The 20,138-nt window shown below is 42.2% G+C and overlaps 1 long non-coding RNA gene across 1 annotated transcript; it reads right to left on the reverse strand.

Moving 5' to 3' along the window:
* Positions 1–12,630: 12,630 nt before the first annotated feature.
* Positions 12,631–14,399, reverse strand: LOC140583050 (uncharacterized). The gene is made up of 2 exons (XR_011985844.1): positions 14,159–14,399; positions 12,631–14,084 (listed from the first exon to the last, which is right to left on the reverse strand). It is a non-coding gene; the product is annotated as an uncharacterized lncRNA (long non-coding RNA).
* Between the last annotated feature and the right edge of the window lie 5,739 nt (positions 14,400–20,138).

Below are 20,138 nucleotides of genomic sequence, written 5' to 3' on the forward strand. Positions count from 1 at the left end.
ATGTTTCATAATAATGTTTAACGTTTATTAAGAGAATAATGTATATTTCTAAGTAGATTTTTAAACTACTCTTTAAAGTATTATTTTTCCGAATTCCAGAATTACCAAAATCTCCAGGTAAGTTACTTTGATTTCATTGTTTAAACTGCACACACATAAAAACGATTAGCCCTGTTATGTATTTGTGTTTTATTTATTGTTTATTTATTAAGCACTGTATCCCTCATTAAGGGCATGTTGTACAGATCACCTGTGTTCCCATAAACTTTAACTTGTCTTGCAGTCTTGTTCCCCCCACACCCTCTGCTTGTTCCCTTCCTCTGTTTCTGTCTTCACTCCAGGTCCAAGACGTCTCCAGCCCACTGTCCTTGGGAAAAGCCACCATCCTTGGCCACTGCTCCAGCTTCTCTGGGCCCTCCTGCCCTGCAGGCCCCTCTGGTTCCTGTTCCTGCCCCCGTCCATGTCCTTGCCCTGCAGGTTCCCCTTCACCCTCAGGTCCCAGGCTTGCAGTACCGACGGTGCCCCTCCCGCCTTGTGGTCCCAACGACGGCCCCCTTCCTGCCCTGTGGTCCTGACAGCGCCCCCCAGCCTTACAGTCCTGGTGATGCCCACAGTGCCTCTCGGCCCCAACCCTGCCTTCCCATTGGCTGGATCTGGCCCTTCTGGCCTCCCGAGACCCAGCAGGGGCTCGTGTCCCAGGGTCAATGCCCTGCTTTCTGGGGACCAGCAGACCCCCTAGCTCAGTCCTGTCCCCTCCTGCCTCAGTTAAGTTTTTGCCCCAAGGTCGTGTCCCACCTTTGTTCTCCCAAAGCCCATTTCCAGTTCACCCTGTAGCGCCCCCATGTTTGTTTACTTGCCCTGCCCTGCCTCAGTTCCTGCCCCAGTGCCCTATCCCACCTTGACTCCTCCTGGGCCCATGGTTCTCCCTTGTCTGTCTGTCCTTCAGCTGTCCACCCTGTGATGGTCTGTGTGTCAGTTGTGCCCTGCGTTCCCTGTCTTTTCTGGTTTCTTGCCCGTGTTTGGTTCCTGTTAGTGTGGTGCCCCTGTCTGCGCATCATGTTTGCCCTGCTGTGTACCCAGTGTGTCTCTATGGTGTTCTGTTGTGTTTTCGTCCCGGTCCTAGTTCTCTCTTACCCGATCGTGATCCATTTCCTTACTCCTGCGTGGTCTTGTCCTGTCGGGTCTGCAGTCCATATAGTTCCTTGCCCCGCTTGTGTCCTCTATCTGGCCCCGTTAATGGCCTGTCTTGTCTTCCCCGGCTCCTGTAACCCACACGAAATGTTTCTTGTCCCGTGTTATCACTCGTATGTGGACCTGTCCTGCTGTGTGATGTACCTGTTATCATCCTGGTTGTCCCTAGTCTGGCCCCAGTTCTCCTAGTGGTGTCCCGTCTTGCCCCCAGAGTGCCCTGTCCTGGTGCTGCCCCTGCCTTCCCTTGTCTGTCTCGTCCCCTAGTGGTGTTCGGTCTCTGCGCCCTTGTCCCGCAGCAGTGCCCATCTGGTGTCTTGTCCTGCCCTCTTCCACTCTGTCTCCCATCTTAGTGTATGTATAGCCTGCTGTCTTCCCCGCTGTCCCATCTGCTCCCTCACATGCCCTGTAAAAAGTGTCCTTCAGTCCTGCGATCCTCAGTCCAGTCATTGATGTTGCTGCCTGCATGTGCTCCCCAGTGTGTCCTGTGTCTAGTGTTCTTGCCTGATCCTCCCTACCCTGTTTGGACCCCTTGTGGTCTGTTTCCTTTGCCCTTCCTGTAGTGTAGTTTTCTTTAATAAAGCCCCTTTTGGTTTTCCTCCATGCCTGTCTTCGCCTCTGTCCTTGCCCTCGACGTGACACCATTACAGTGTGACCAGGTAAATGCTGCTAGCTGGACACCACACTACTGTAAATGCTGCTGAAGGCTTACCTCAGTTTATCATTATTCCCTTCATCTTGAAAGAGAACAGCAGCAAAAAGTGGGAAAATGATTAAAAAGTAAAGAACACTGTTCTTCTTAATGTAAAGTCATTTTTGGAACTGAAATTAGAATAATGAAATATATTCAACAGAATGGTGGTCCATCCATCCATCTTCTGAAACCACTTAATCCCAACCAGGGTCATAGGGAGCCTATCCCAGGAACAATGGGCACAGACAGGGACCAACCCTGGGCAGTCGGCCACACACTACAGGGCCAATTTAGACTAATCAATCAACCTATCCTGCACATAGAGCTGGGCGATATGGCCTAAAGATAAAATCTCCTTTCATTTCCACAATAAATCCGATTTTCGATTTTCCCCTCCCCTACTCAAAATCAAACTACAGATGACAAATAAAGTTTTAATTTTATTTATTTTTTATTTTAGAGTTAAAGTGCAATCTGACAAGCCAAAAAAGATGCTTGTAAGTGAGATGGCAGACCACGCTATTGTAAACACTTTTAGAAACTTGTAAAAACTTTTAGCATGTTAATGAATCCCTGCTTTTCCACAGTATGTATGGGCACCATGTCTTTTGCAATATACATCGCGACAGCGTTTTTTATCGCCTTCCACCGTGCGCCATTATTATCATATGGCACACAGTTCGAAAACGTGTCAGGGATGGTTGCTTGCTTAATTAACTTAGCTTTGAATGTTGTGCTGGTGCTGCGGGTATTTTCATTTCGCTGGGAGCTGCACTTCGCTGCGTGCCTCGGCTTTAGGTGCTGGAATGAATTTGTCGTGCTGGTTCCTTTGGTTGCAACAGTTTTTAAACAGACTTTGCAACGAGGACTTGTTTGGTCTGTGTCCGACGGCGCAAAACCAAACCATTGCCATGTTTGTGAATCTGCTACAGTGTTTGGGTGCGCCGCGCTAATATACCCGTGAAGAACGGTGCCTCGCATTAGTTTCGCTTTCAAATACTAGTATTACAAAAATCTGATGTATTTCACTTTTTATCTGTATCCTTAGAATTGAAAAGGACAACACCAGAGGCGGAATTTTCTGTGTGCTAGCTATGTGTTTGGGCAGGTGAAACACTGAGTCTGCTAAAACGATTTGTCAGGACACTGTGGAAAACGTCCAATGATGATGGAGGTGCTGATGTGCCAGTTTGCGTAGCAATTTGTGACAGTATTTGGCGGTTTAGGTTCCCAGTAGCTCTTGTCCTCTCAGGATTATTCGGCTTAAATCTGGAAATGCTTCAGAAGGAAGCGCCACTGACCCCGAATGCTGACTAATCTAATCTAATTTCTGAATTCAAAAATTGCAAATAGTTTATTTATTTTATTGCCAGATGAATTCAAATCTGTATAACAGAGAAAACAATTCATATTATGATATCTCCACTAATTCATCACTTTGAAATCTACATAAACATAAACCTACAGGTTATACCGTTTTGTCTGTGGTGTGAAATTAAAGCGTTTTTGTGGACTCTGGTCCACATGCGGCACCATGGACGCAGTGCTCAGTGCTGCCGTCAGCACCGTGGACAGCACAGCCGGCCCACACGGCCTGCGGGTTCACACACGGCAGCAGGCAGGTGGGCTGCCGGCTCTGAACAGCTGCAAAGGGAACCTTCATCCTGACGCCTTACAGGATGCACTTCTGGATGCCCTCACCTCTTGTGATTAGCCACCGACACATTAATCTGTGGCTCCTTAGTCCAGAAGTTGGTTTATTTTCTTGTGTGTTGCTGAGAATGGATCAGAACCGTCACAGGAAAGGTGCCCCTCTTTCATTCATATGCGAACAGATGTGCTGTGCTTATGCTTTGCTGAGTGTGAAAAGATTGGCGCTTCCGCAGTCGGCTGAGAGCGATGAAAGCCGCATTTGCTGCCGCTTGATGGCTCACTGGACTTGCACGCAAATCCTTCGCACACACAGCTTCCTGGATGCAGCAGCGCCGGAAAGAGGGTGTGTGTCTTCCAGAAGCTGGGGTTTTGGTCACACCTCGGTTAAGGTCTCCCATTTCACCATATATGCGTTGCACAGGGCTTTGGATGTAACTGGTCTAGGCTGCTCTCCCACTGACTCTATGCTGGACAGATTAGCACCTGGCCTGTCAAAAATACACTGATTACATGTATCTCTCCGCTACCGTGAGGCATGAGCCCCAAAGGACTCATGCTGAGGCATGTTACAGTGGGTAAATGGACCCAGCATTTCTTGGGAAGCCGCATGTCAGCCCATGACCCGGTGCCCTCTCACAGAAGCACACACTGTAAAAAATGTCCGTGAAATTAACTGAGAAATTCTGTAAAATAGCGACATAAAAAAACTGTAAAAGGAAAAACAATAGAGCAGCGTATATTTGACATTAAGATTTTGTAAAGTACTTAACAAAAAACAACTGTTAATTTTACAGTAAAAATATGTTCTTTAAAGAAAAAATTTTGGTAGAGTTAACAAATTACTGTAGTTTAAACGCAAACAAACTGTAATATAAAAACCAGTACAATACAGTTAAAATTACACCATAACGGTGTGAAAATAATATTTTTTTTAATCAGGTCAATTTTTTCAGGTTTATACTGAAAGAAACCGTGTTACATTTTACAAATTAATATTCTGTGCTTTACAGATGAGAAACAGTAAAACTTTAAATGATATATCAACACTTGCTTTTTGCTACGTGCGTTACGAACCAACAGGAAATAGTCCACACAACTCAGGATTTCTGGTTTGTCAGACAGCTTTTGACGGTACATTTGGGGCTACCGTCAGAACTTCGCCTCATGGCAACACCTCTGCTCCGTTGATAAGAAGGTATTTTTCCACTGAGGTGATAAAAAATACTGCAGCACCGGCGGGGCTCATGTCCCAGCATGCCCCGCGCGCATCTGTAAATAGCCCTTGTATTGTTGTTGTTATTGCTAATGGTTATATTTCCTTATTGTCGCGTGTGTTTACCTGTGTCTTATGTGTACCCTGTCCGATCCTCGTGTGTAATTAGCGTCCGTAAATCTCCCACCGTGTATGCGTCTTACAGTTGAGCGTCTGACAACCTCGTGTTTCCTGTATATAAGTGGTTCGGTGCTCTTTGGGTGCCTGGTGTAGTTCTTTTCTGGACTATTAATAAAGAGCGTGTTACCTCGGCAAGAGAGTGTTGGCAGCTGGGGTTACCAGAACAATTCCGTAAAATATACAGCAAAACAATAATTGCTTTTACCGAATAGCATGTATTTTCTACGGGAAAAAACTGGCAGCTGTGGTTACCAGAATAATTCCGTAAAATATACAACAAAACAGTAATTGCTTTTACTGAATAACATGTATTTTCTACGGAAAAAAACTGGCAGCTGCTCGGGTAACACTGCCATCAGTGACTCACACAGCCGTGCTCTGTTGCTTTGGAAGGCTTCTCTTCTTCAACACAGTAACTCACAATAGCAGAGCCCGCAATGACAGCCCTCCACAGGAACACACAGCGCTGTGTGCATGTCCCTGGTGGGTGTGCACATCAGTCTCACTGATTATACCCGGTGACTGAGCATGGTTGATCGATCTCTGATGAGATGATGAGTGTTCACTGCTCCAGTACCTTTCCTCTCATACCGACCTCCCCAGAACGTATGGTTCTGATGTGTTTTGGGTCACCGATGCCCTCAGCTTGGTGCTGATAGATGAAGGTTTGGGTCCGTTAGGTAGCTAGTGCCATGGCGCACACCTGTGGCTGAGCGTGCCGGTTCTTGTAGGCCTGGCAGTGGGCCCATCCAGATCGGGCTCCCGGCTGTTCCAGCTGGTTAGGAGGACATGGAAACCCTGGGCCCACTGGCCCTCAGGAGCCTGTCAGAGCGCATGTTAAATTAGCCATTTGTTTTCGCTCACAGGGAGGTCTGCACACAACACTGATGTGGAACGAGGCCTGGCCTGCCTGTGGTACAGCAAGGACCGACTCCATCCATACTAGCTGTAACAGGTCTCTTACCGTCACACACGCGGCCGGCGGGCAGGACAGTGTTACCCTCCCCAACCTAGGGGTGTCAGGGAGAGGTGTGTGTATTTTCTTAGACCCTGCCGGTGGCTCTGTATCTGTGGTTGAGAACAAAGAGGCACAAAACTTTAGCTGGCGCTTAGTTTGGCTGCAAGATTTAATCTCATCTCAATTTCAATTTTCTCACATAATGACATAACATCACATAACATACCATTACATTTATCCCAGAGCCAACAATAGATCCATTCTTAAAATTATCCTAACAGTACTTTACCTCATATATTCAATAGCCATATAAACATACACAAATACAGTAAAATAAACCAGAACGGTCAGTTAAATAACCCTTTAATGGGTCTGGCGCTAATTATGAAACCATCCCTCATGGCTTTAGCGTGTTACTGCTATTCACTCGCAACAGGTCTGTTAGCTTAGCTTTACCGTATATGGCTACACATCGATCCATCCCATTACGGCAAAACCGCTTAATTATGCACTTTACACGTTCTTTACACAGCTTCACAACAGTATCCTATCTCACTCAAAAATATCTGCATCTCTCTGGGAGGAATTTTAACCCACCTGTGGTTGAGAACAAAGAGGCACAAAACTTTAGCTGGCGCTTAGTTTGGCTGCACGATTTAATCTGCAGCGCTGGCCTCTATGGTGTTTTAGGGTTCCTCCCTGGCGGTAAACGCCATCTAGTGACCTGTTACGGTACTGTCCCTGACATTGTGTTTACAGTAGTACTTAGTAAATTCTAGGAAAATAGAAAAAAAATAAAAAATATATTGTGATGTCTGATTTTAACTTAATACATTCACGAACTGTACTACTCTGAACATTAAACTTATTATTTATTTATTTATTTATTTAACCTTTTACAGTTGCTACTCTTCCCAAAAGTGATGTGGGTAGATTAGGTCGGGCAGATTATTCATTCATCAAATTTAAAGCTCTTAATTTCTAATCAATTGGCCCAAGTACATCCTGATTGCACTGTACTATTTTCTTGTATGCAGTTTTTATGTGAAATAACTCTTTAAATGTGAAATAAAGTGACACTTTTCTAGTAACATCCAGGTATAATTGTTTTTTTTTTTTTTTTTGACAATGTATAAAGTTTAAGACCTTGTCGTTGCCCCAAGTATTACAGTAGTTTAAGTGCGACCCACAGGTCACTTACTCAAGCGGTTAACATCAACATCTGAGATGAGGGGTAACAGACTTCGGAAGGGCCTGACAGTCCTATCTGATGCATGGCACACTGACCTGTAATACAGCGCAAATACACCAAAGCACGTGACGAACTGAAACACACTGAAATTATTTGAGCCCGTCTGCTCAAATAATCACGCTTTTATTTTACAGTTTGCAAGGGAATTAGCAGAATAACCTTAGCAAAATCAGAGGTCAAAGCAATGACAGACAATATAAAATGTACACAGGCAAATAAAGCTGACAACCTACAGTATTTGTGGAGCATAAAAACATGATGAATAATGGGACCGTTTAAGGAAAAAAAACCTCAACTATTTTACCAGTGCGACCCACAGGTTACTTACTGAAGCGGTTAACATCAACATCTGAGATGACGGGTAACAGACTTCAGAAGGGCTAATTATGATATATATAATTGATATACAATTAGTATTAAGCTTGTCCTAACTTAAATTAAATTATAAAGTTATTAAACTTATATTACACTATATATTTTAGACATATTATATATATGATGTTATTTATCAAAGGCATTGAGAACTACACAAAGACAGACAGAAATTAAATGTATATGAGCAAGCAACATAAGGGATCTGTTGTTTGGGTAAATTATATTATAGTATACTATATATATGTGGTGTGGTGGCGAATTCGTGCAGAAATTTCAGGCAGAAATTTCAGGGTAAATACGGCGAAATCGAAATTGGATCATACTGGCAATATTGTGTAGCGGATATAAAGATCCGTAGTTTTTATTTTAAAGTTTTCCTGCTAGTCTCTGGGCTCGGTGGATCATGCGGTCATGCCTTAGCCTATCCAATGAGTAGCGTTGCTGGGCGAGTCTCTGGTAGTGAGGGGAGCGGTAAAAAAAAAAGGTCGGTTGGGCGAAGTGGAAGCAGAGTCACGTGAAGTTTTTTTTTTACAAGAAATCGCGGCTAGTATAGTTGGAGCCCGGCTTCGTTTTGGCACGACGAAAGTCTGTTGTTTTTTTTCTTTGTGTTGGAGTTGGGGATTATTGGGGCTGCGCCATCCCAAGCGGAGAGCGTGGCGGGCAGCCTGGTGTGCATACGCCGGACGCGATCTCGGTCTGCAGCGGAAGACAGAGACGCGGAGGGGCTGTTTGAGTGGTGTCGACGACAGCGAGTATGACGAGTGGCATCTTCGGGAGTCTAAGTCGTGTCCTGGCATCCGGTGGAACGGAAGGAGCTGGGGAATATCGTGGAGGAGGGCACCCGGATTAGCGGTGCTGAAGTGGAGGCAGCGCACGCCGGTTTTGAGATCCAGGGCCCCGGAGCTGTGTTACACGGGCGCATACTCGGGCGATTTCGACCTCGGATGCAGCGCGAGTGAGTGACCCTGCCATACAGAGGCCTCCCCCTACAACTCATCTCGACCCATTCCGTCGTTGACTGGTAAACCTGCTCCTTTTCTTCACTCTCCTCAATCGGGTGAAGGTCTCGGCAAAGTTGCAGATCTGGACAATTGTATGCATAAGTGTGTGTTGGATGTAATTAAGCGCAGTCGAAGTGTTTGTTTAATGTCATTTACGCGCTGTATTTTGAATAGGTGAATGACGATTGGTATTGTGCTATGCTTTGCTGTGTAACCCTGAGAAGTTTTCTTTCTTTTTTTCCGTTTTGAGTTAAATCTGTCTTTTTCTGTTACTGATGACAACGGGACAAATTGGTGAATTGCTAAAAAAGGGGATGTTTGAATTATTCAATTTCCTCTGCGTCATCGGGGCCTAATTCAGCTCTGTGGCCTGAAGTATTTTCTTTCATGCCGTCCGTTTTATAGCTTGCTGTTTAAGGTTGGAGGACGGCGGAAAGAAAAGCGACCTTTCCGTTTACAATAAATCACTCGTTTGTGTTCATTTTGTGTTTAGGGTGGTTTATGCGTTCAAACATTGTGTAACTACCCGGGGGTAGGGGCGTCGCACCCGACGTGCTAGGTTTTGGGAGTGCAGGGTTGTCGGCAGATTATATCGGTACCCGGCCGAAAACGTATATACTTCAGGGTGCCACCGTGTCCATTTTTGTCCCCTGAACCTGCCTTCCAACACCCTCCCGCAGCAGGACGGGTAAAACATATTTGCACACGCCTCAATGGATAAAGGGGATGACTTCATTTCTTGCTTTAGAAAAGATTACCTACTTTTTGAAGAACAGACTTCGTGTGTTCTGGTCCATCTGGAAGGTGTTCTGTGACTACTTGCAGAGTCTGAATGGTGACTCTTTTGTGGAACTGGTGGACATTGAGAGTATATAGACAAGTATCCTATAGTTACATAGTTTACAATAGGTATGTCACTATCACCAGTTCTGCGCCATAGGGGCTTTGGCAGGCAGCCTCGTTTTCAATTTGGTCGCTATTCCCCAGAGCACCAGGGTATCCCAATAGTTTTTGCCTTTTTGTTGTGTTATTTTTGCGTCTATTAGGGTAACCCGTTCTGATAACGTAAAACACACCTTCATCTGGGGATTTCCATTCAAAACACGGTAATCTGACTTTCTGATAACTTCGAAATTTCCTTCCGATCTTACCGAAAATTTCACTCGTTAAAACCTTCGTTGGGACAATAAAGGTAAGCAGAATTATTCTTCAAACTATGATAATTATATTTCTTAGTTAGTTTATTGTATTTAGGCGTATTTTGAGCAAAATGTATCGATCAGCAGTTCACTTTTTTGGATCCACCGCGAGAGCCGGCCATGTTTTGTGGTGAACAGTGCAGCAAGAGCCGAAAATAGCATGATTTTCAGCATGGAATTTACAGCTTTAAAATGATGTGAAGGCTTTTAAATGAGGTTATATGTGTTTATGAATATATATTCTTGTAATAAAATGGAGTAGATACCCATCGCTTGCTTTTGTAACACAGATGATTGATAATTTTGAATGGGTTGGAAAGGCTAGAAATAGTTGCATATTGTCTTTTCAGTTACCTTTAACATGAAGAGAGAACGTAATCCTCCACAACCAGCACGGGCTGGCATAGCAAGGCAGCATCTCAGAGACTTCTTTTCTTCAACTCCCGGAGATCAGACAGTTCTTTACGGGCACATACTGCATATTTACCTGTACCTTTTGATACTTTACTATGGACAATGCTTTTCAAATCTATTATTATTGAATGGATTATAATGATAAAACAAAGTACTTTTTAATTTGATGATGTGGACTCTTTGAAAAGACATTCTTTGTATTATTCACTACATACATTCTCCGGTGAGTATTAATTGACAGACAAATAAATTAAATAATTATTTGTTTTATTTTCAGTGTATCTGAGACTGTTAGGCAAGGAATAAGCTTTCTAATGATACCTAGTTTATTAAAATCTGATAAGCAATAACAGAGTTATGCTCATTTTTCTGAACACCATAAACAGGTCACAAAGTCAAGTATGGTTCTCCATTGTTTTATCTGTTACTAAGTGGACATTTCACTTTGCCTTAATTGGCGTTACAAAATATCCTATAACTTTCTTGCCATTCATCACAGAAAGACGTTCTTGGTATCATTGGAAAGGTCGTATCAAGCCCTTTCTTCTGTTAAAAATCCAACAACTTTGAATTTTTTTGTGACATACCTACATAGTTTATTTTATATCGGGTTATAATAGAAAATTCGAACGTTGTATTAATCTTTATGACAAAGTTTAAAAATAAAAATTGTTTGGAAAAAAAAGTTTCACTTATAGTAATGTTTTTTCAGAGCATAACGTTAGACCTTCTTATGCATTAACATTAGCCTAATAGTAATAAACCACACAGGCTAAATGGCGTATTAATTTCAGAAAGGCACAATTTATTCATGATAAAATGAGAATGAAAACATAGAGAGTTAATCTCCTTGGAAAATAACCATGATCGATTTTACCTCACCAAATAAGCCTGGTTTAAATAGAGAACTTAGCTTATCTTGCTAGTTAAAGTGACGAACGTTGACTATACCGGCCTCAGAAGGACAATGGTACGTAATTCAATTTATAAAGACGTCAGCTTGCATTAGTAGATGAGACACTTAAACGAATAAATGAAGGTTGTAAAATAACGCATTTTCAACAGGCTAGACTTCTGCTGACTACTTACTTTGACCAATGCACAACAAACAGTACCACGATAGACGAATACAACGAACATGTCACTCAATGAGAATGAATGACGCAACCGACTGGCTGCCTCTAGCGCCGAGGTGATTTAAATGGTACGGTCCACATTAGGGGTGTCTGAAATTGTTTTACATTGAGGTGAGGTTAGCTTTTTCTTTTTTTTTTTTTTTTTACAACAAAAGAAAAACGTTAAGACCCCCCCAAACTGCTATTTCTGTCTCTTTGGGGGGGGGGGGGGGGGGTCTGGGTCTTGATCGTTGGGGAACTGTACCCCCCGTAATTCGAACCATGCGTGACAGGATAACCAATCAGAAGCATCGAATAGTTTCAAACGTTCAGCTGTGGAGGGAAATGGCAAAAGAGGATGTTTTACATAAGAAAAACATGTAAAGCAATAAAAACACTTATTAAAGATATTAGCAAGGTTTAGCATACAATCTTATGATGTAACTAAAATTGTAATCATGAATATTTCCATAAGTAACTGTAATTTAATTACACTTTTTTCTTTAATAACTGTAACGGATTACAATTACATTTTTTTTGCATTTAAATTACAAAGCTCCGTCAAGATTACTCACGTTAATTCTTACAAACTCTGTAAACAAACTCTGCGGACCGCTACAGTCTGGTTCAAATGTTCATTCAGTCCGAACACACTTCAGAACTAAAACAGTCTCTGACATTCAGATAAAACGTCAAATCTGATATCAGCACCTTGCATTTCGCGGACAGAAGGCTGAATGTATCTGCTTCCAACAAGTCATTTCGTTCATAAAACGCATTTGCTGCAGCGATTTTACGAGGATCCGCAGACCATCTGTGACTCCTGGTATTAATCCATTGGAATTTTAACCTTGTATTCTACACGCAGGCTACTCAGTGTGTCTGATGTGAAGTACCGGGGAGCGTGGTATTCAGCGGTGAACCGCCTAGGTAATATAGCCGACAACAATAGGGAATAGGCGGCACGATTTTTCATTGGCTAGGCTCAAAAATATTCAAAATGTAATAAAAAACAGTGACACCAATGAGTACATGCAAACGTGAAAGTATGAGCCCAGAAGCTATTTCTATTAAAATTTAAATGACATTGAAATTACAGTTAAACGTACACTCTAAAAACTGCTGGGTTAAAAACAACCCAATTTGGGTTATTTTGGTAACCCAGCGCTGGGTAAAAAAGGGACTAACCCAACGCTGGGTTATTTTGACCCAACAAGTTGGGTTACACGTTTAACCCAGCATGCTGGGTTGTGATTTTTAACCCAACTATTAGTTAAAAATGACTACACTGCTGGGTTGAATGTAACCCAAAATGGGTCAGAAATTTAATCTAGAAACTTTGGTGATTAAAATTACTAAAATAAAAACAATTCTACAGCAATACATACTTCAGTAATGGAATTTTATTTATGACAAAACATGTAAAAAATGTGTCCATATGAATTTAAGACATTTTTCCCATCTCCACCTCAGCATCAAGACAATTTCTATTAAAATGTATCAAACTGTATCACAGAAACACTGTGACTGAAGTCAGTAACAATGCATCAGACTGAAGTCAGACAAATTAACTTTAGAAAAACACAATTTGAAATATGAAAACTTTTCATAACATTTACATCATGCATAAACATTAATATATCCTGAGATATACAGGAATCATCAGTAAGAATCAATTGCAATGTAATTGCAGAGTAGAGGAAAAATAAAAGTATGTAGAAGTAATAATGAAAAAGCATCTAACTGACTGAAGTCAGAAAGATTAACTTTAAAATACAAATTTGTGCATAAACATTAACATATCCTGATATATATAAATCATCAACTGAAAAAATATGTAGAAGTAATAATGAAACGGCATCAAACTGACTGAAAAAAACAAACGAAAAAAAAAACTTAAGAAAATACAAATTTAAGATTAGGAAAAAATAGGAAAACATTTTATAACTTTCCCATTAACAATTATGTGCAAACATCAATATATCCTGAGATATAAAGTGACTGAAGTCAAATTTACTTCCAAGAAAATATGTATTTAAAATATGAAAACATTTCAAACGTCCACTGCAGCAAGTAATGTACTTTGCTCAAATGCTGTGCCATTTATTATAGCAAAGGGTTGAAAGCAGTGGTTGTCTCCAAGCATGAGAACATAAGAAAATTCAATGGACTCTTCTGAACGAAGGTACTCAGCCATATTGGTCCCAATCTGAAAAAAGGAAAAATAAATAAAAAAGAAATGGTATAGATTCATTAAGAACTCAAAAATGTGTAAAAGTTAAATATCCTTAGAGCTACCTTCAGAACACCTAAAAAACCTTTAGGAGCATTAAAGACCATAACACACCAAGCTATCAGCATTAGTTAAACACTGACCATGGCCTTAGCACTATGCTTAGAAAATGTCCGTCGAACATGCTTAGTTTCAAGCCTCCTTTAGCCTGAGCTGAGCTCAGACATTCCCGCCTGCATCAAACCATTTACAGGATTAAAGAAATTACATGTTCGTAGTAAATTAACATCGTTTGCTGTCGAATGTACAACTAAGTCAAACGAATTGAACGAAATGTACCTTACAAGCAGAGCGGGAAATTTATGTGGATGTGCTGACAAAATCAAATTAGTTAAGTAAACTCCGCTATATCAAAACCGTATCTAACACAGTAAATCATTAATAATAAACAAAGTAGATTTAACATATACAAAAGTAATATTTAAAAATTTTACGTTATCCTTTCCAAGCTCCTTCCGATGACGATGTCACGCGCGCTTTCCCGTCCACTGAGCAAGAGATCGGCCGTCGCTTAGTCGTTAGGTAATCTCAGTTCAACTGACCGAAAGCCTAAAATATATTATACAGTAAAGCAAATGTTTTATTTATTATGAACATTGTTAAATACACACTGAATAACTTACGTTTCAGACAGAATTTCACTGGCTTCCCTCTAAAGACGGCGCAAAACTCCGCCAACTCTCGCTGATGTCCCTGGATGTTGACGTGACGTGCGTGCTCTCTTTCACGTCCGCGTTCCCAACCCAGCACTGCTGGGTTATAGATCAAGACCGATTTTCAACCCAAATTGGGTTAAATCAACCCAACTTTGTTACCCAGCAGTCTCAACCCAGCATTTGGGTTGAAAAAACAACCCAGCGTTTTTTAGAGTGTAGTCACACGGGTCTGCAAAATCAAAGCCGGCGCTCCACCTTCTGGTCATTGAAAGGTACTACACAGGCGCGCACCCTCCACGTAAACAAAATGCATTTCTTTCACTCACGAAATACATTTCGTCTACAAAGTGACGTTCTTCCATTCAGTTCCAGTCCGTTTCCAAGGAGATCTTGGAAGAGTAGTTTACGTGCATAAGCAGTTGTTTACGTGCATAAACAGTTGCTTACGTGTGTAAGTTCTAGAACCCAGAGTACAAATTTGATCGTTGTCGGACGATCATCTCTGTTACGACCGGCTCAAAGCCGCAACAAATCAAATGGGGCAGACGCATAAGTAACATTGTGAGTTAAAAGGGTTTTAATGAAATAACAAAAGAAAGTAGAATATAACACAAGCACAACATAAAAGAAAAAGTTATGGCAGGCCATGGCATCCACGACTCAATCCAGGAAACCGCAGCCGGCAGCAGCTCCCGGCAGCCAAAGGTGCAGACCAGCCTCTCACAAGTGCAGCAACACAGAAGACAAAAGAAAAGGGGGAAAAAGTTAACAAACTGCAGGGTCTTTAAATGATTGCCCAGGTGCACAGGGCCCAGGTGCGCCTGGTCAATCAGATTAGACTCCGCCCACAATCACCTAAAACAATAACAAAACCCATAGACCACAGGCTAAGAAAGCCAGGGTCGTCACACCCCCCTCCATAAAAAAAAACAAAATCCCAAAGGGGAACTTTTGTTTCCTCAAATCACCTACTCACCCAATCACACAGGGGCACGAGACAAGGCATCAGCCATTACATTGTCAGATCCCCTAATGTGGTGGATACGTAAGCAATATGACTGCAGAAAAAGGGACCAATGGACCAACCTTTGATTAGGGCACGTCAGCGAGTTCAAAAATGTCAAGGGATTATGATCCGTGTAGACATCAATGGGGTAACCTGACCCCAAATACACCTGAAAAAAACCCAAAGCCCACACCAAAGCCAAAGCTTCCTTTTCGATGACGGAGTAGTTAAATTGATGCTTGTTAAATTTCCTAGAAAAATAACAAACAGGCTTACTCACCCCATGGTCATCCAACTGAAGCAGCACAGCCCCTGCACCCACCTGACTGGCGTCCACCTGTAGCTGGAACGGTTTGTCAAGCTGAGGAGCTGCCAGCACTGGTGCAGAGCACAATAAAGACTTTACATTATCAAATGCCTGCTGACAATCTAAACCCCAGGTGAATTTCCTACTGCCCTTTAACAAATTGGTCAGGGGGGCTACGACAGACGAAAAATTCCTACAAAAACCACGGTAGTATCCTACCAAACCGAGGAAGCGCATGAGCTCCCTCTTAGTTGACGGTGGTGGATACTGCTGCACAGCCAACACTTTAGCCTGTAAGGGTCTGACCTTACCCTGCCCCACTATCTTTCCCAAATAGGTGACAGTGGCTTTGGCGAACTCACACTTCGCTAAATTGACAGTCAGGTTCGCCGCAAGCAGACGCTCAAAAAACCCACGAACCCGATACAGATGCGACTCCCAAGTGTCACTATAAACCACAACATCGTCCAGATACACAGCACAACCATCCAAGTCACCAACAACCAAATTCATTAGCCGTTGAAACGTGGCCGGAGCATTTCGCAAGCCAAAGGGCATCACTTTATACGAATACAGACCGGAGGGCGTAATAAAAGTAGCAATTTCCCTCGCCCGTTCCGTCAAAGGCACCTGCCAATAACCCTTTAAAAGGTCAAACTTGCTCACAAATTTAGCAGATCCCACAAGGTCAACACAATCGTCCACCCGAGGCAACGGAAAAGCATCAGGCTTAGTCACCGCGTTGACCTTGCGAAAATCCGTACAAAACCGTAGGGTGTCATCGGGCTTCGGTACCAGGACGCAAGGGGACGCCCAGCTAGAGGAGGATGGTTCCGCAATATCATTCCTCAGCATATAGTCAACCTCCGCATCCAAGAACTCCCTCTTAATCAAAGGCACCCGATAAAAACGCTGCTTAATAGGACTTGCATCCCCCACATCGATGTCATGTTCTAATAAGTGCGTTTGAGTCGGCGTGTCACCAAAAATAGCTGGAAACTCATTAATAAGTGCTATGAGCTCCACACGTGCCTGGGGAGATAAGTGAACCAGAGTGCTTTCCAAATTTTTCAAAGCCTCAGAGTTCTTAAATCGCCCCAACATAAACACCTCTTCAGATAACACAGTCTCCTCGGAGACAACAGTATCAAATGTAGGCAACACACTAGCCAAACACACAGATTTAGCCTCACCCGGCTCACACTCAGCAAGCTTTGACTCACGAGCAAAATAAGGCTTGAGAAGGTTAACATGGCAAAGCTGTGTAGGTTTGCGTCGGAGTGGTGTTCTTATCAAATAGTTCACCTCTGACACTTTCTGTAAGACAGTAAACGGACCAGAAAACTTGGCCTGAAAAGGAGAAGACACCAGTGGCAAAAGGGCCAACACCTGATCACCCGGAGTGAATTGGCGGCGTTCCGCTCTGCGATCATATAGCCGTTTCATTCTAGTCTGTGACCTCTCCAAATTCTCCTTCGCCAAAGTCACAGCATTATACAAACGGTGTTTAAATCCGTTCACATAATCAATAACATTAACAGGTGCGGCAGCCTGCTGCACATCATCCCGCATAACCGCCAGCGGGCCACGGACCTTATGTCCAAACACCAGGTCATTGGGACTGAACCCTGTACTCTCCTGTGTCACCTCCCTAGCCGCCAGTAATAACCAAGGTAAACCCTCCTCCCAGTCTCGACCTAATTGCACACAGTAGGCACGGAGCAAAGACTTCAAAGTTTGATGGAAACGCTCTAATGCCCCCTGGCTCTGTGCATGATATGCTGATGACTGGATATGCTGTACGCGCAGGTGTCCTAAAACCTGGGAAAACAACTTAGATGTAAAATTAGACCCCTGATCACTTTGAATAATACGGGGAATACCAAAGGTTGACACAAACTGAGAAATTGCTTTGACCAGAGATCGAGTGGTTATGGTGCGCAAAGGATACGCGGCAGGATACCGCGTAGCCTGACACATCACAGTCAAGAGGTACTTCGCCCCAGCTTTAGATGGGGGCAAAGGACCTACACAGTCAACAAGCAGATAACATAAGAACATAAGAACATAAGAAATTTACAAACGAGAGGAGGCCATTCGGCCCATCAAGCTCGTTTGGGGAGAACTTAGCTAATATCTCAGAGTTGTTAAAATCTTATCTAGCTCTGATTTAAAGGAACCCATGGTTTTAGCTTCCACTACAATAGCAGGAAGACTATTCCATACTCTGACTACACGCTGTGTAAAGAAGTGCTTCCTCAAATTTGTTTTAAAATGTTCTCCCGCTAATTTCCACTTATGGCCACGAGTTCTAGTATTTAGACTAATATTGAAATAGTCATTTGGCTGAACAGCATCCAGACCCGTTAGAATCTTATAGACCTGAATCATATCCCCCCTTAGTCTCCTTTGCTCAAGGCTGAACAGATTCAGTTCCGCTAACCTCTCCTCGTAAGACATTCCTCTAAGACCAGGAATCATTCTCGTAGCTCTTCGTTGCACCTTTTCTAAGGCAGCAATGTCCTTCTTGAGGTATGGTGACCAAACCTGCACACAGTATTCTAGGTGGGGTCTTACCAAGGAATTATATAAGTGTAACATCACCTCCCTTGACTTAAACTCCACACATCTAGAGATATAACCCAACATTCTGTTCGCCTTTTTTATTGCTTCCCCACATTGGCGAGAGTGGGACATGGAAGCATCAACATACATACCGAGATCTTTCTCGTAATCAGCTACCTTTATTTCAGTGGAACCCATAAAATATCTGTACTGTATATTTCTGCTCCCTGCATGGATTACCTTACATTTATCTGTGTTAAATTTCATCTGCCAAGTATCAGCCCATTCGCTAATTAAATCCAGATCCCGTTGAAGCCTCTCTGCTGCTTGATTAGTATCTGCTACCCCGCCCACCTTAGTGTCGTCTGCAAATTTAACCAGTTTACTGTATGTATTCGTGTCAATATCATTAATGTAAATTAGGAACAATAGTGGTCCTAAAATTGAACCCTGCGGTACCCCACTATAAACGGAGGCCCACTGTGACATAGTGCCTCTAATAACTACTCGCTGCTTCCTATCAGTTAGCCAGTTTTTGATCCAAGCTGCCACAGTTCCTAAAATTCCTGCAGCTTTAAGCTTTAACAAGAGCCGTTTGTGGGGGACAACATCAAAGGCTTTCTGGAAATCTAAGTAAATCACATCATAGGCCTTTTTGTGATCAATTTCACTTGTAGCTTCCTCAAAGAACTCAAGCAGATTCGTTAAGCAGGATCTACCTCTCCTAAATCCATGTTGGCTATCCTTTATAATGTTATTTGCATCTAGATAATCTACCATTTTCACTTGAATTATAGCTTCCATTATTTTTCCAGTAATGCTAGTTAAACTGATTGGCCTATAGTTTGCTGGATTACTTCTATCCCCTTTTTTGAATATGGGTGTTATATTAGCATGCTTCCAATCTGATGGTACCACACCCGCAGATAACGATTTCTGGAATATTAAAGTCAAAGGTTGGCTAATAATATCCCTCATCTCTTTCAAGACTAAAGGTAAGATGCCATCAGGCCCCTGCGATTTATTTATTTTGAGTTTAGCTAGGCTTAGTATCACATCAACCTCAGTTATACATATATTGGTCATAGACGATGCTGTATTCGTATTAATTGGTGGTAAATTACTTGTGTTCTCTATTGTGAACACCCTTGAAAAATAATCATTAAACTCGTTTACCATATCAATTTCGTTATCAATTATAAGGCCCTTACTATCCTGCAAATTAGTGATTTCAGCTTTTAGTGCTCTCTTAGAGTTAAAATATTGGAAGAAACCTTTACTGTCATGCTTAGCCTCCAATGCAATTTTTCTTTCTACATCCCTCTTTGATAGCCTAATGTCATTTTTTAACTCTGCCTGTAGACTTAGATACTCCTGCTTGATTTTGAAATCATTAGTTATTTTCCAGTTGTGGAACAGAGCCCTTTTCCTCCTGACTTTATTCTTAATTTCCTTAGTAAACCACCTTGGTTGTCGTTTCCTAGATTTAGCTTTGCTGGAAACAGGTATGAAGTCCTCTTGCACTTGCAACAATGTGCTTTTGAAAAATTCCCATGCCTCTTCAACTGTTTTGCTATTTAACTCTGTCCAGTTTACAGTTTCTAATTTCCGTCTCATACCATTAAAGTTAGCCTTCCTAACATTGTATACTTTTAATTTAGACTTTGCTCTTCGGACACTAAAATTAACCTCGAATTTAACCATGTTATGATCACTACCGTACAATGGGTCGAAAACCTCTAATTTTCCAATCCTATCCTGGTTATTACAAAAAACGAGATCAAGAAGGGCTTCTCCCCTGGTAGGAGTATTAACAAACTGAGTAAAAAAACAATCCTGTACTAATTCCACCATCTCAAGTTCATTTACAGAAGAGCCAGAGACTGTGTCCCACTGTATCCCAGGTAAATTAAAATCACCCATAACCACCACATCATTTTTATTACTCATAATCCTGATATCATCATATAATATTCTGCTTTCCTCTACAGCTACATTAGGTGCCCTATAACAAACCCCGACAATTAGGCCATTTGAATCTTTAGCATCAAGTTTGATCCATACAGCTT

This window comes from Paramormyrops kingsleyae, chromosome 25 (assembly GCF_048594095.1).
Source record: "Paramormyrops kingsleyae isolate MSU_618 chromosome 25, PKINGS_0.4, whole genome shotgun sequence".
In the NCBI taxonomy this organism is placed as follows: domain Eukaryota; kingdom Metazoa; phylum Chordata; class Actinopteri; order Osteoglossiformes; family Mormyridae; genus Paramormyrops; species Paramormyrops kingsleyae.